The following is a 10,502-nucleotide window of genomic DNA, read 5'->3' as shown; positions in this document are numbered from 1 at the left end:
TACCTAGAGTTGCTGCCACCACTCTACCTGCCTTCTGCAAGTGTTTAGTTCATACATGAATGTGTCTAGGGAGCAGACAGTAGCTGTGTGGTGAGAGATGTCCACCCAGGGACTCAGTACACTCTGAGAGTCTGTTGCAAGGATGAGAGAGGTGACTGGTGTGCCTGGAGTCTACCTAGAGTTGCTGCCACCACTCTACCTGCCTTCTGTGAGTGTTTAGTTCATACATGAATGTGTCTAGGGAGCAGACAGTAGCTGTGTGGTGAGAGATGTCCACCCAGGGACTCAGTACACTCTGAGAGTCTGTTGCAAGGATGAGAGAGGTGACTGGTGTGCCTGGAGTCTACCTAGAGTTGCTGCCACCACTCTACCTGCCTTCTGTGAGTGTTTAGTTCATACATGAATGTGTCTAGGGAGCAGATAGTAGCTGTGTGGTGAGAGATGTCTACCCAGGAACACAGTACACTCTGAGAGTCTGTTGCAAGGATGAGAGAGGTGACTGGTGTGCCTGGAGTCTACCTAGAGTTGCTGCCACCACTCTACCTGCCTTCTGTGAGTGTTTAGTTCATACATGAATGTGTCTAGGGAGCAGATAGTAGCTGTGTGGTGAGAGATGTCTACCCAGGAACACAGTACACTCTGAGAGTCTGTTGCAAGGATGAGAGAGGTGACTGGTGTGCCTGGAGTCTACCTAGAGTTGCTGCCACCACTCTACCTGCCTTCTGTGAGTGTTTAGTTCATACATGAATGTGTCTAGGGAGCAGATAGTAGCTGTGTGGTGAGAGATGTCTACCCAGGAACACAGTACACTCTGAGAGTCTGTTGCAAGGATGAGAGAGGTGACTGGTGTGCCTGGAGTCTACCTAGAGTTGCTGCCACCACTCTACCTGCCTTCTGTGAGTGTTTAGTTCATACATGAATGTGTCTAGGGAGCAGATAGTAGCTGTGTGGTGAGAGATGTCCACCCAGGAACACAGTACACTCTGAGAGTCTGTTGCAAGGATGAGAGAGGTGACTGGTGTGCCTGGAGTCTACCTAGAGTTGCTGCCACGTCGCTACCTGCCTTCCGTAAGTGATGCATCAACATGAAAGACTACATGTGACTGTTAGATTTTACGTCAGTCTATTTGTTGTATTTTTTATATTGGACCTAGGATGTATAGCCGACCTGAGAACGGGAATAACAGGCAATTTTAGGAGAATTGTGACAAAAAATGGGAACCGTTTATAATTATATAGATGACCAGAACATTGTAGATTTTGAATGATCACAGTTTGTTTATTTTTCGTATTCTCGTGTCGAGAAAAAAAAAGAATCAATATCTCGGAAAATAATGACTATACTTTGTGTTTGTGGAAGTAAATATTGGAAATTGATATGACAAAAATGAAGGAAATAGCCCTGCTGTAGCAAACCTGCTGGCTAAGCAAATTTCCAATTGTCTGAATTGATTTTCAATTAAATCTTTTTAAATAATATTTGGTTTAACGAGTATCTTCTAGGTTGGCTGCTATAAGGAAAGTAATAAAGTGTGGGGTTTAGTAAAATAATAATAGCTTAGTATAATATAAGTCACTTTGCCAAGTTTGATCAAAATAACCAAATTCCTATATTTTACCACCACTAGTGTCGTGGTTATGGCAGTGAACTAAAGCTCAAAACTGGATTTTAGTCCGAAATAGTCAATGTATAAGTATCCGAGCCTTTGTGATTAATTATTATGTAAATTGCAAAAGTGTTTTCTTATGCCGGTTTATAATTGAAACCTGTCTTTGGTTTTAATAGTTTTACTTATTTTGAAATCTATTAAATGTCATGCATCCATTTCAGGCTGGTGTTCAAATAACCCCCACTACTCGACTAGTGTGGAAGGTAAAATCGCTACCAAGAGTGACAACGTGCCTTCAGTCTTGCTCTCTAGTGCTAAACAGTTCGGACCAGAACATTCTACAGAGTTTACTGTGAGTATGCTATTAAAACACTTGCAGCCAGAATGTTATGAGACTTTTTTTAGTGCTGTATTTTTTTAGGATTTTCTAGATGGTGTAATTTTGCTAACTGTTGTGTTTTTGAATTGAAAGACATGCATCTTCACTAGTTTTGGATAAGTGTACTGATGGTACCATTAGTCTGTGCTCGTGGTTGTAACAGCTGTCGTGTGGATGCGGGGAGGTGAGGGGGCTCTTTTCTAAAAACATTAGTCAGTAAAATCGCTGTCAGTGTTTATTTGTTTGTTTACCTTTTTACTTGTAAACAGTTCAATGTTTTGTTTGTGATATTCTTAACCTTTTTCACGTTTCGTTTTTTTCTTAATTTAATATACACACACATTTTTCTAATTTTGTACCTTTCATTATCATTATTAGGTGTACAATTTGAGAATCCTTCTAATTATGTTACAAGATGAACATAATAACATAGCATAACAACAACATAATTTAAACAAAAAATCGAAACCTCAAGTCGCAATTGGAAGGCCAAGTTAATCAAGGTGACTATCCTTCTTAGGGATTAGAAGAATGTGACTGCTCCCACCGACGTGGGAGCAAACAAAAATACCCATAAAATTGTTGAAAAATACAAAGATTTCACGTCAGTTCTAAACTACACCACAAAAATGTATGACTAAAGGGCCTAAATTAGTATTTTACGTTAAAATACTGAAATGAGAAATGTGAAAGAATGAGAATATGTGAGTTGGATCACTTCATGCTGATCGCTCATTTGCTGAAGTAAAGTGATACGAAGATCGGGATCTTGGATTAGAGGAGAAAATAAGAACACGAGAACGATTTATTTATTAACCACGACCATTCATAGGCCTACTGTCTCGTTGAAATGTGGAGTTCTATCGCTTATGGGTTACTCGTTGACGAGGACGGTTGTAAAATGAGTGGACTTTCCTAATTTACTGATTGTTGCTAAATGTATAACCTTTGTTGTTTGGTTATTTTCACAAGGCCTTAGTATAAATATGTTTGTATACTTAATTAAAGTCTATAATCATCTTATTAACTGATGCTTTATTAATTCATTTAGGCCTACCCATATCCAAATGTAACTGAAGGATTATTTTTTATTCAGATTTCAAAAATATAAACCACTTGGACAAATCTTGTAAAATTGACGACTACTAAAAGACTTCTTTAAGATTATGACTGATTTTTATATAACCGTGGCTGTACCTATTATCATAAGCATATAATATCAAACTGAAAATAAATATAAAACACCAGTAAAAGCAAATGTAGGCCTAAATAGTTGAATGATAAAAGTTGATTAACAAATTTTAATTTATTAACTATTTACAAGGTAAGGCCTGTATATATTTTAAACGAGGTCTTCAATGTCACTCATATCATCGTCTTCTTCATCACTGCTGTCACTGTTTCCTACTGATATGAACATTGATTCCACGAGGTCGTCGATCCGCGGCTCAGCTGAAGCATAATTATTTTCAATAGTTTTTACATGGTCGCACTTGTTTTTCCACTCTGTTGCACCAATGATATCAAATTTTTCCTGTGCCAATGAACGGATGCTCTCGAAGCTACAATTTAAGTTTCTGCTAGCTACGTAACCTTTGACTTCAGCCCAAATAAGTTCTATTGGGTTTAGATCTGGGTGGTAGGGGGGGAGACGAAGAATAACATGGTCAGTACCCGTGAGTAGTTCATCAATTTCATATCGAATGAATCTTGGTTTGTTCAGCAGTACAAGCTTATACAACTCGGGAACCAGCATTTCGTTTGAATATTGTATTCCATGTTTGGTTAGCCAGTCCTTCATTTCTTGTTTCCTACTATTTGATGTGGGTGCTTTGTCTAATTGCGCATTGTGATAAGGTGCGTTATCTACAACTATCACGGACTTCGGTGGTATGTTCGGCAGAAGTTTCTCTTTCATCCACTTGATCATGGTTTCCTTCCTGACATTGTCGTGATAATCACCCGTGGTGCTCGAAGCCTTCCACATCGTCAATGCGTAGGGACGAAACCAGCTTCACTTCCTGCATGAATCATTATTAGGCGTTGTCCTTTAGAAATGGGTACACGCATTCCCTTGGTTGAGTTGTCAGACCACGATAGACTTGAAACATGGCTTGTTAAAATATATGATTCGTCCATGAAAATAATAGTACGACCTTCATTTCTAAAACGTTTGACTGCTCTCAAATAAGAAATTCTCTTTTCCCGGATTTCGTTTGTCTCAATCAACATTTTGCGGTTGTTCTGCGTTTTCCTCCATCTGAATCCAAGCTCCTTCAGAATTCTCCTAAGGCTTGATTTTGATCCTTTGAAATCTATCTGTTTTTTTAGTTCCTCGTGTAGTAAAGAAACTGTTGGCAGTATTTTATGTTGAATGTGGAACTCATACACCAAGCGTCTTATCAAAGCCTTATCGAAATCATCCACTCCAGTGACGGGCCTTTTTCTGCTTTCTTTCAACTTACTAGGAGTACAAAAACTTTTGTCGCTATCATCGTCATCATGTATTAGTAGTGCTTTAAGTTCGCCCTCTTCGTTATGACTCGCTCCGAGACCCCTGTTGCCACTGCTGTTCGGGCGCGAGCTTTTGCCAAGGGAATGCTTACAGCTTTATCGTCAGCCTCTTTTTTCATAAACTGGTAAACATTGCTTACTATTTCCCGACTCTGTCCGTTCAGCGTCCTACCCTTCAACTTACTTTTCACTCTGTCACACATAATTCTATGTATGCCGAATACGTTAAAACACAGTATTAAATAAAAAACACAGTTAAACTAAACTAATCTTTCCGTTAAACACACTCTGCTATAATAATATTTAGAAAAGAATATAAATATTTACTTTTTTCAATCAGGTGATTCAATTAGAAATTCGATTATTCTAGCTAGAAATTTTATAGACGACTATTGGTGTGAGTGAGACCATAATGGAGTGAGTGAGCCCAAGTTTTATAGAATGGCTAATAGCGTCAGATCCGCGCGCACAGACTAATGACACTGTCTGTACCTAGTTTGTAAAGTTTTTCAATGTAAAAAAAGTAGTAATGATTTTTCTATTAGGTTACAACTTGGTATATGGTTTTTTGTGTACTAACTCCAAAGACCATATAAGATTTTATTAGAGTACCTATAGTAAGTTTCCAGCTTTGTCTCTTAGTTTCAAGAACATGCATTTGTCTATTTTGAGTAGTAAACCACATAATGCCTTCTTGATTATGCAATGCACAAGCTTATACTTTGAGCAACTACAGCAACCATGTTATACAAATTATTATTCTTATTCCTTTTATTATTAACAGATCTTCTTTGGCAAGTTTCTAACAGTTAACCAAAGACAAAAACAGTCTTAGCCTACAGATTTTTTTATATTGGTGGTTTAGTTGTTTATTATCATGCATGATTTGGGTTGGGATACATGTCTAGTTTAACAAATGGATTTTTTTTTCTTACTAGGACAATAGGCACTAGCCCTGTATTGATTTTCATGTTCCTTCAGGCTAGGCCTAGGGGTTGTGGTGTAATCACTTAGATAAAATAAAATCCATTGGTGAGATGGTAGGATTTGAACCCGGGACCTCAGGGACTGAAGTCTTCCTCTCTACCACTAGACCAGCTTGCTCCCCAGTATAATTAATGGAGTATTAATATAGCCTTTTGATTCTGATAGGTACTGGAGTGCCCAGAAGTACAAGGGTTGGAGGCAGGGGTTGGTTTAGTTGACGACGGTTCTTCTACGGATACTCTAATCCAAAGAGGCTGTTTGTTCCTTAGTTCACAAGGTAAGTGGAATTATAGTATTAATAAGTTTTACCTTCAGTTTTCCCTCATGATTCAAAAGTGTATAAACGTTTAACAAGAAGTTCACTTCTCCTTAATTATCACTGCACAATATTATGTTGTTGATAATTACTTAAATGATGAGAGAACATAACATCATTGAATAATATGTTGTCTGTCAAAAGCTATGTTTTTGTAAGTAATGTGTGTGCTATTACTGTAGGTGGCAAGGTAACACAGACCCAGGACCAATTTACTTTTTCATTTTGATGTCCCCAAAGGCCAAAAACACTAGGTATTAGCATTGTACTAGTAAAAATTTGTTTATATACATATATATTTATATATATAAGTGTGTCTGTAAACACGAAAACTAGAGTAATTTTTGCCCAATTTTGATGAAATTTGGCATGAGTGTAAAGGGTTAAATCAAATTAGTATGGGTTAATTTTATCCTTAAGTAAATATGAAAATGTCCTGCTTTCATTACAGTGATCGTATAGAGCTTAAAAAAAATAATTTATAATATTGAAGCGTTAGTATACAGTTAAAGGTTACATAAAAAATTCCAAAAAAAAACTGTACATTTAAAATTCCCATGTTATTCTAATGGAGTAAAACTAAATTGTTAAATTCCATGTTGGGCTCCTGGATTACTTTAAAGACCAACATAATAGTATTATTTTACCTTTGGCATGTAGGCCTAATCCAATTTTTATGTTGAATCAGTAGACCTACATGTTTTGCCGCTAATACAACATTCTTCTCCACAAAGCTTCTCTACAACTTTCTGTAGGGCCTAGGCCAAAGAGTACACTGACAGCCACCAATATTTTATTTAGGTTATTGTCAACCTAAGACAAAGTAAGGTCTTCCTTGGAGAACACCCGTTTTAGCCAGTTAGCCAGGTTTTGGTATTTCCTTAAGTCACAAATAGGATTTGGACCCCGTCACTCCCGAGCACCATTTCTATCATCCTGACTTGTAACTTTTCAGTCGGCAGTAGCGAGTCTGACATCAGAGTAGGCCTCTGGTGCTACAGTATTTTGCTGTAATAGTGATTAACACCATTCGAGTTTCTAGAAGTTTACAAGCTATGACCAGTGTGTGGTATTTTATTACAACATGTTTTTTAGGTTTGGTGTTTGTTGATGGAGTGGAAAAAACTACTCGACTACCACCGTTAGTGCGAGGCTCACGAGTTTCATTCACCTGTGAACCACTGACAAGCTCACGAGTTCGAGTTCACATAGACAGCGGTGAGAAGACTGTTACATATGACTGGAGAGTTTCAAGTACGAGTTTCTACCTCGCGGCAGTCACAACGCAACAAGGCTGGAAGATCATGGTGGAATAGACTGTTAGGATAGACTACACTTTAAGTGGTAATGGTTTCAATTCTAAACTATATTTCATGCTTCCGGTTTAGATTGTTTTGATAAGACGGTTTTTACACCATCTGTTTTAAAAAGGAATTCTGTTAAAATAAGAATTCGTGCTCAGTAGTTTCTGTATGTACTCATTTATTTTAAATGGCTGCTCCTATGTTGTGGGTTATCCATTGGACATGTGACATCACATTTTTATGTACGCTAATGTCGCTAATTGTTATTCTTTTAAAGAAATTACAAATTTTAAAAAGCAATATTGCTGCTAAGTACTATTGTACATTAAATGTAAATCAGATTTAATGCATGGAACAGAGCACTGCCCCATAAACATTTTTAATTGTATTGAATCTGAACATTTGATCTCCCAATTCTTTATTATTATGCAAATTTAGCCGCATAGGTAAATAGATCTATGTAAATAGACCAACCAATAGAATTTCTATAGTTAATCAGTGTAAGTAGACCATGAAGATGCCACACCAGATGATGAAATGTGCAGAGGTGTCAACCTGTAATCAACAACTCATGCAAACACCGAGATAAATATGGATAAACATGTGGGACTAACAACTTAGACAGATATTTTTCCAAATACATTGGAACCTGTGTTATCCAAAATAAAGGTGGGCAAGACCACTTTGGATAAAGTAGCTTAAAGTTTTTGGGTAAACTTGATTTTTTCACTTTCTAAATGAGAAAATAGACCTTAAAAATATCCGTTTGGGTTTAAAAACAGCTTTGATTAACCAATGCATTGTTTACTCTGTTTATGCAATACAAGATGTGTTTACAATACAGCTACATACATAGGTATATTGTACAACGATATTTGAATAAGCAAAACTAAACGACCATCTGAGTCACACTGGTTTAGTAGAGGGGAAAGAGTGGGATAGCAAATTAGTCACATATGCACAAGCTACTTGGAGGTCACAAATTGTGGATATTTATTGGCATGGTCTGTGGATGCAATATTCACTGGTGTGGATTAATGTCCGCACTATAGAGTACTACGACTATCCGCAGTACTATCCTGATAACTAGACCAATTCGTAAATTACAAAGCAAAAATGTGGTTCAAATTCCACTATAAAATGTAGGTCTCTTAGTTACCATAGGATATATGGGCTATTAATTAACAGCTGTGTCTAAGGAATATGTCAGCCTGAGTCAGTAACAAGAACAAGACTACAAGATCGCGCCGCTCATCTCTGCCTCCCTTCTCTCTGGCCTGCTCCCGCCATACTCAACTCTCTCTTTCCTTATGTAGGACGTGGCAGCTAGAATGTTTAGCGCCAATGCTGCAAGCTACTGTAGCTGTAAAATGATTTTTCTGGCTGATTTGGTTAATTGGTATTTCCATTTTGGTTATAAATGGGTTTTGGTTAATAGAGTTTCTACTGTATTTACAATCTTTTGAAGGATATAAGGAATCTTATTAAAAAATAAATTTATACCTCAGGCTTGTGCCTACTTATTTTTCTTAGTTAGTATAATGTTAATACTTCTTTTCAAATAACTCTCAGTAATTTTATGTAATTTATTTTAAAATGCTATTTGATATTTTGTTCAGTGGGATTCGTTAAAATTTTTTAAGATTCTAACATAAATAAGGTAACAAATCTTAACTTTCAGTAATTTTATGAGGAGATAGAAACTCCTGTCTTGCCCATCCCTGTTTATTCCTGACTTAAAAATTATTTGAAAATGTCTAATCTTTGTAGGCCCTATAACTTTTAGATTTTTGAGAATACAACAGTTTAAGATACCTTTGTCATTTTTTTATGATTCTTTAAAAAAACGCACACAACAAGACTTATAAATATGCTGTTATTTATGTCTGGTGTCTATTTATGTGAATTGTGAAGAAAGTGTCTATATCTACACTTATTATAAAGTAAAACTTTTTTGCAATACCGGAAACAAAGTGGTTTGTACAGTAAAAGTTACTATTTATACAGCTTACCATAACGCCTACAACACTCGTAAGAAATTATTTAGTTAGACTTAGACCTCTCGCCCACTATACGATTTCAGTCGTTCGACACTGTGTCGTACGATATTCTTATCGTATGTGTGGTCCTCGCCCACTATACGACACTTTATTGAATAAATGACCAGTTGCTCGGTAGCCGTGGAGGAGTGAGTGTGTTGCGCAATATTTTAACAATGGTTTTTTTGTCAAACAATTGATCCGTTACGTGTTGTTGCTATGTGGCTGCTATGGCGCAGAATAAAGCGTTGTAGGATTAAGCGGAACTATAGGATTCAACCTATTAATTAAAGTAGGGAACACACAGTATCATTTCAAACTCTTTTTGATGAACTTCGGCGTGATGATAACCAGTTTTTTTAACTACTTCAGAATGTCTGCTGTGTATTTTGATGAATTACACCAGAAAATAAAAGCTACAATTGCTTACCAAAATACTAAACTGAGGAACTGCATCACTTCTAAAGAAAGTCTAGCTATTACGTTGAGGTTAGTAAGATTATATTACATATTTGATACGTGTTCGAACATGTTTTGTATTGTTTTTAAATATTAATACTATTTGTTTAAAAATATAATCTGCAAAAAGTAATACTTAGGTATTTAAGACAAACTATTTAACACAATATAATTAATAACAATGGTTATACAAAAATTAAGGAATAGTAAAAGTTGCATTGTTTTATTAATTCTTTTAAATATTTGCTTATAAGTAATGCAGTACATTAAAATAGTATGAAGAAGAAATATGAACGAACTGTCAGGAATACAGACAAGATCAAAATCACGCAAAATGTTAGCTGAAAAAGACAAAAACTAAGCGATATATCAAACATAAACAAAAAATAAACAAGTATGAATTAATTGTAAAAAGTATAAGCATGATCAAAATTATGCAAAAAACTATTTAAAAAGACTAAAACACCATTTTAAATGACAAAACTTAAATTAGCGAAAGTCATGCGAAGTGAACAGCGAGAAGGCTCAGCGCGAATTAGAATTAGGACTTGGGGAGGACGCACGACATACGATAAAAATCGTATAGTGGGCGAGCGCCCATTTGATCATACACGCCACTGCGAGTTAGACAGTCGTGTATTACAGTGGCAGTGGACGACTGCTTCACGACAGTTTATCATAGTCGTGAGATTATCGTACAGTGGGCGAGCTCTCATAAGATCCAATGGTTCACTGTTAAAATGTTGTCGTTCCGACACAGTGTCGTACGACCGAAATCGTATAGTGGGCGAGGGGCCTTAAAGTCAAGATTTTGAGGGTCAATATTTATTGATACTTTACAGTAGAGTCGAAATTCTTTAATAACAAATTTCAACACTTATGCAAAGTTTATGT

At 36.4% G+C, this 10,502-nt stretch overlaps 1 long non-coding RNA gene across 1 annotated transcript; it reads left to right on the top strand.

Annotated features, from left to right (window-relative positions):
• Window positions 1-933: 933 nt before the first annotated feature.
• LOC129000987 (uncharacterized) lies at window positions 934-9,034 on the top strand. The gene is made up of 4 exons (XR_008491379.1): window positions 934-1,068; window positions 1,832-1,962; window positions 5,656-5,767; window positions 6,902-9,034. It is a non-coding gene; the product is annotated as an uncharacterized LOC129000987 (long non-coding RNA).
• Window positions 9,035-10,502: the final 1,468 nt, after the last annotated feature.

The sequence above is a fragment of the Macrosteles quadrilineatus genome, unplaced genomic scaffold (genome assembly GCF_028750875.1).
Source record: "Macrosteles quadrilineatus isolate MER2022 unplaced genomic scaffold, UCM_ALF_1.0 Scaffold_8__2_contigs__length_117827958, whole genome shotgun sequence".
NCBI lineage: Eukaryota > Metazoa > Arthropoda > Insecta > Hemiptera > Cicadellidae > Macrosteles > Macrosteles quadrilineatus.
This window is presented reverse-complemented; position numbering and strand designations above follow the sequence as displayed.